Source organism: Papaver somniferum, chromosome 1 (assembly GCF_003573695.1).
Source record: "Papaver somniferum cultivar HN1 chromosome 1, ASM357369v1, whole genome shotgun sequence".
Taxonomy (NCBI): Eukaryota; Viridiplantae; Streptophyta; class Magnoliopsida; order Ranunculales; family Papaveraceae; genus Papaver; species Papaver somniferum.
The window spans coordinates 51,687,383-51,694,294 of NC_039358.1; the positions used below are offsets into that span (position 1 = coordinate 51,687,383).

A 6,912-nucleotide genomic window follows, 5' to 3' on the forward strand; every position below is an offset into this window, starting at 1 on the left:
GTTTTCAAGTACCAGGCTTAACCTTTTATTTTCCTTAATTTCCAACTCAAGTTTTTATAGGAACTGATTAGACTCGCAGGATTCATCACTTTTAGAGTTGGCAAGAAGTGCATTAGACATTCCTTCATTGGATTCTTCCTCCGGAATATCATCGAGAGTAGAGACAAAAAGGAGCAGCAGAAACCGCAAAGCTGGGACAATGGAAACCGAGGCCATGAAATCTGCTGACAAAGAGATTATGAGGTGTTTTTTGATTGAGAAATTGTTGCCCGCTATCAAGAAGAAATGGTCGTTTAATAATTGTAAGAAAAATTTTATACAACAAGATAATGCAAAACCACATGTCCATGAGAATGATAAAAAATTTATGGAAGCGGTTAGAAGGTATGGGTTAGATATCGAGTTGTTGTGTCAACCTCCAAACAGCCCCGACTTGAGTGTTTTAGACCTTGGCTTCTTCAGCGCTATATGTGCACTTCATCATACTGATGCTCCAACCACAGTAGATGAGTTTATCGCAAGTGTTACGAGAGCGTTTGAGAATTTCTCCGTTGAAGACGCAAATAATGTTTTCATAACATTACAATCTTGCATGAAGGAGATTCTTAGAATTAAGGGTGGGATTCACTACAAGATTCCTCATATGCATAAATGGCGTTTAATTAGAGATGGCCAACTCCCAAATGTACTTGAGTGTGATCCTCAAGTATTGAATGAGGCCAGGGAATTTATGAGGAAGTATGAAATTATGCAACAAAGTTCTTCAGGTATGTGATTTCAAACTTGTTTTTTCTTTGCCTTTTGTTACTTGAGTACGTATTTTGAGAATCTTTATACATATTATCAATGTTGTCTATACTTTGTTATGATGGATGGATTGAATGAAATAGTATATACAATTTGAATAGGGCTGGCTCCGTGGCTTCTGCACATGTTTGTTATAGTCGGGCAACAAAGTGTGTGCATTTTGTAAAAATTCCCGTGTTTCTTACAGTGATATGATTTTGATTCTCTTCCTTTAGTGTTATTCTAGTTAAGATTTGAGTTCTCTAGAAATTTGACAAGTGTGTAGCTCAGGTAGATTTTCTAATCTTAGACCAGTAGTTGTTTTTTTTAGATGTAACTACAATGATATTTAATCAAACATCTGGTTTTTATGGAACCTGGTTGAATGAAGATCAATCGTCTTGTCAATGATGTCTTCTGCCATGTTTCAGTAATACATTAACAAGTAGACAACTGATGCCTTGTAGTTAGATGTCTCGCAAAGTGGTGAAATCTTTTTGCTGGACTCAGCTAAGGGCAAATGTCTTTTTTTTTTTGGCACAATAGAATCATAGTAATATGGAAGGTATCATTAAGTTTTTGCTGAATTTACTTGATCTTCGTGGTCTTCTTCCTCCTAATGTTATGAGTTCTCAACAGCAAATTGAAAGATTCAGTAAGTTATTTCACTGGTTTATTTCTTTCGTTGTGTATGAATTGTAGATTGTACATCTTATTAGTGAAGATGAAGACCTGTTCTGTCACTCTTAAGTAGTTGTGGTAGTGATGATGGTAGGAAAATGATGTTTCTACCTTGTCTGCACTGAAACTTGCCGACTTAATGGATGATATTCTAAGCCAACTGGGTTGCTAGGCAAGTGGGATCTGCAAGTAAAATCTCCTTTTTTCCTGTAATTTTGCCTGTGTCGGTTGATGTGCTGGTATAAACTGGGTGTAGATAGTGTGGAAGGTAGTAGTACCTTGTTTGGTGGTGTATCTTGTGTTAACGTCCCTCCTTTTCTCGTGTTAAGTTGAATTTGTTTACTTCGTCAAGGGAAAAAGAAAAGAAAGTTGAAGGTCATTGTTGACATTTCTGAAAACTGAGCTGTTTGGGAACCTGAGTATGTCTAGTAATATTGGTTATAATCCTGGTTTGGTTGAGGTTGTTGTTGGGGCATTTCGCGTAGTTCTGGCAAATGCAGAAAGCTGTTAAAGAGATAACAGTGATGTAATGTTGGTAGAACTTCAGGTCTAGAAATGTTATGTTGGGAACTTCAGTTCTAGAATAAAATGGATGATATAGCTCGACTGGTAGGTATTCATGGCTACAGTGGATTGTTGCTAATCTTAATGTCTATGGATGATGAACATACTTTGGGGTTGATAGGAGATTTTATTTCATACCTGGTTTTATGTTTTTTGAGGTTCTATTATTTCAGTCTTGGTTCCTCTAGGGACTACCTTGTTGAGAAAAAACAGTTCCAAACCCTGTAATCATCTTAACTTTCTTTTGAATGTTTTGTTGCCTGCAATGTCTCAAGACACATTGTTTGTGTGTTCTGATTAGGTCGTTCCGCTTATCCCAATGGAAGAAAACAATGGCTTTGGTGCTCAATGGTTAAGGCCATTACTGGAAGCAAACTATTTCATTCCTTTTAGAGACCATGGGGAAGAAATGTCTAAAACTGAATCCAAATATTTCTGCTTGGATTGTATGGGTAAATCCATTTGTTCTTACTGTCTGATTCATCATAGAGAACATCACATATTTCAAGTAAGTTCTCTCAGTTTTTTTTTTTTTTTTGAAAACCCACTTGGAAGATTGAACTCTTATTAACATTTTTGTTCCGCCAATTGCAGATAAGGAGGTCTAACTACCACAACGTTATAAGGGTTAATGAAGTTCAGAAGCACATAGACATTTCTGGTGTTCAACATTATGTAATCAACAATGCAGAAATCGTTTTTCTCAACCAACGCCCTTAATTAAGACATGGTAAAGGAGTTACAAATACATGTGAAATTTGTGCCGGGACCTTGCTTGATTCATTCAGATTTTGTTCTTTGGGTTGTAAGGTAATTTTCAGTCAACTATACCATCACTTGAATGGCGCTATAGGTTACACATCAGCTCCCGTATTGAAAATATTTGAATGATTATGTTTGCACATACGTACAGGCGAAGAAGATGATGTATGCTGTCGAAAAAGCTATGGAATCTGTGGAAAATCTTTGCAAGTAAACATTTCAGATCCAGAACTTCAATCAGGCCACTTCGATATTTTTTCAGGTTGTAGGATAGCAATAAGGAAAACATCAAATTGGTTTGCACTAAAGAAAAGCCTTTGCCAAGGAGGAAAATACAAAAAAGGAGTCTGTACAGGAAAAGGAAAGGGAGGAAAGCGTTAACAGTTCGCCAACCAGTTTTTTTCCTTTTGCAGTCCAATTATTCTTATTCAATTGAAGTCCAGATATTGTATTCATGGTGACTCATTCTTTAACAAAAACTTCTAGTACTCCATTGAAGTCTAGAGATTGTATTCATGATGATTCATTAACAAAAACTCATTTCAATAAAAACACTTCCTGCACAAATTTTAGGGAGTACAAGAGCTTATAGAAATGATTCATTTTCCATTGCACACGTAATTAGACCCGAGCACAAACTTATATGCACTAATCATTTTAAGACTAAACTGAGACAACAAGAATCTACTCGCATTACAAAATTACCATCCATTATCACTCACAACATTTCCTTACCACCCATTCTTCCAATTCCAAATTATGCAACACAGTGCAACACAACTTGAAACTCCAGTAGCTCAGTTGTGAATCACTACCATTCAACTAATACCAAACCCAACAACATCATTATTAACTCCATAACCTCTTTCATATCCCTGGAAATTACACAGCCACTACCAACAAAGTACTCAGAGTTTTTAATAGGCTGAAATTCTTTCGGGACTTTCTTCAAACAACTTGTGGGCATAAAATTCCCATTCTCAACTAAACCTTCTTCTGCTACTACTAAACCATTACTACTCATCATCATCGTCAAGAACTTCACCAGGAAATCTCTACTTCAATCAAAAATACTGAAGAAGAAGGTGATAATAAGAATTCAAGAACTACAACCACAACCGTTACTAGAATAGAATCACAAGAAACCCATGTTGATGATTCTGATGTTAAACCATCAAAAATCTAACAACCCATTATTGAATCAGTGGTGGTTCCTAAACAGAAACCTCAAGAAGATTATTGAAGAAATTCAAGGGCCTCCTGAAAGTTGTGATCTTTTTGATGGGGAAATGGGTTTTTGACATTTCTTTGTTGTAGTGGCGGCGACGGTGTTGCTGGTGGTGTAGTGGTGGCGGTGGTGTTGCTGGTGGTAGTTTGTGAGGGAGAAGATGAAGCTGAAGGAGGCTTGTAATGGCAGAGAAGATGTTTCGGAATGGTAGAGGAGAAAAAACGTTTTTAGGAAGGTTGAAACCGTAAAAATCAAACCTATTACCCTCCCAATTGGGATACCGGCTTATATTTTTGAAACGTCTATTTTATGAAACCAGCATATTAAAAAGTAACGGAGGGAGTAAAACACTGGAGTAGCCAACGAGGATTAGCCCAGTTGGCCAAGGTCGAACTCCTGACCAACGGGGATTATAAGTTAGATGATCACAAGAAAAAAGATCATTGAAGTGGAATTCTGTGATCTGACCATGAAGGATGGAAAGTTAGAAAATACGGTGGCGGATACTTTAGCTAAATATGTAAGGAACTTAAACTCTACTTTGATTTGGGAGACTACCCCCACCATACATTTATAGGTTGTTTGGATGCACTTCCAGAAGCAGCTTTTTGACTTCCGGAAATCAATAAGTCAAAAGTAAGCAATGGGTACGTTGCTTGAGACCCGAAAATGTTTGATGTACCGAAAAGATACACTGTGATCTGCACAACGAATTTGGTGTGAGAGAAAAAAAAAGGTGATGGACCCCACCTTTGGCTCCACCCCCTCCAAATCCCCCCATGAATGCCCTAACAATCCTTGGATTTTTTTGTTGTGCACATCACAGGATATTTTCGTTCTGTGTGTATCATCACTGTTTGAGATCAACTTTCATAAGAAAAAAAGCTGCTTTTTTTTGAGCTAAAATTAATAGCTTCTGACCTAATCGATCACGTGGATCGAGATGGCTCTACTTCAGTGTTTTAAGTGAAAAACCTTATTCACGAGAGAGAGAGAGAGAGAGAGAGAGATCATGAAGGGTGGAATTCTAGTAAAAAAAGATCATTGCAGTGGAATTCTATGATCGATCATGAAGGACGGAATGATCCTGATAGATTTTTCTTTTCCGACTCTTCTCTAAAAATCACAATTACAGTACATGGCAGAGATCCAAGGGGGAGGTCCTGCCCAGGAAGCGTTTTTACATCAAACTACTGGGTTCATGGATAAATCAATATAAATAATTTTCAGTTGCACAAAATGGGAGCAGCCTATAATATTCTACGTTCACCTTTGCAAAGAACTGTGCTCCACCAGTGCGTGACAAACAAATAACAAATCCAACAAAGTTGTTTGCAACACTTTAACCCCACTGGTAATCCTCCCACCATGAACCCCAGGCAGTTGTATGGTTGCCATTTTATACGAAAACAACTCAAGATAATAGGATTGAAATACAACAATGTTTGGCTCTAATTCAATGCTAAACATATATGTATATATTAGGTTATCTTGCTGAAGGAACAGTTTGCACATTACAGTCAAGTTTAACACGCCAATTCTCTTATCCATTGATGCGCATGTTTTCAGAGTTAAATCTGAATATCTAAGATGTTTGGGAAGAGAATTGGCTTGCTTATTAGTACAGTTAAAACTGTCAGATAAGTCTTTTACATTTGGTACCCCAATCTACACCAGTAAGTCTTTAGCAAGAAATCAAATACACTTCTGTTGTAGCTAAGGATGACCACATTTGGAACTCCTATCTTATTAACTGCAAAGCTTGCAGCTTCTCTGGCAGCCCTTCCTCCAGCTTCCGAGGCACGAGAACACCAGCCCGATTCTGCTAACTCTGTAGCCAACCCAAAGTCATTAACCTTGACAATTCCATAAGCAAACTTTGAAAAGATTGTTTAGCAAAAGCAGCATCAAATTTAAAGGATTAGATTTGGTATTCTCAAATACTACTTTACACCTGTATTTCCACAAATGCCAAAGTATTGTAGCAATTTCGTTATGTTCTTGATGCTAGTTATCGTGAAGCTAACTATTGCAGCGGCATATGAAAGATTAAACATTTCTAAATAACAAATGAGGTATGCCTGTCAAAAGTGCTTAGCAACAACACAACAAAGAAACAGATGTGAACAAATTCAGAATCACCAGTGTTACACAAAAGACAGGCTGTATTGGTAAGAATGTATTTCATATTCAGACCTTGTTTGTTTGCAGCTGACTCGGCGTCTGAATCTGAGTCAACCCCTGACTCGGACCGAGTCAGCAGTCAGACCGTTTGTTTTCCATTTTGAGTCAGATCTGACTCGACCTCTGATTCAGACATAACCCCTGACTCGGACTCATTTGAGTCAGGTAACAAAATACCCCTGACTCATGAGACCAAACCACTGACTCACTTATTTCCGAGTCAGATGAGTCAGATCTGACTCAAAACAAACATATCGACTCAGATCCAGATGAGTCAGGTGATTTCACTCAGATCCAGATGATTCAGATCCGGACGACTCAGATGAATCAGGAGTAAACAAACATGGTGTCAGTCTCTCACTGGTATGCATAAGATCTGCATGAATAAGATCTGCTGTTTAAGTGGTAAGAATGGTAAACAATCGTTAATAGCTTGTCATACAAAGAGTCTGATTTGCTGTTACATAAGCAAAAATGCTTTAAATCGAAAAGTTTAATTGTAAGTGTCACGATATAGCTAGTGTAACTGTAAGATGCTCTCCCTATCAATATTTGCATAATCATCGTCAATCAACAATCTATCAAATCTGAAAAGGTACCGGAAACAATATACTAACAATTCTAGCCAAACTTAACCGTGAGAGCTTCAATACGTGCAAGATAGGCTGAGCCAGCTCTAATAAGGCCTTCATGAGTTAACCGCCCCC

General features: G+C 37.6%; 1 long non-coding RNA gene across 1 annotated transcript; it reads right to left on the reverse strand.

Moving 5' to 3' along the window:
• Positions 1–5,449: 5,449 nt before the first annotated feature.
• Positions 5,450–6,903, reverse strand: LOC113328918. Its single transcript, XR_003349628.1, has 2 exons — positions 6,823–6,903; positions 5,450–5,852 (listed from the first exon to the last, which is right to left on the reverse strand). It is a non-coding gene; the product is annotated as an uncharacterized LOC113328918 (long non-coding RNA).
• Positions 6,904–6,912: the final 9 nt, after the last annotated feature.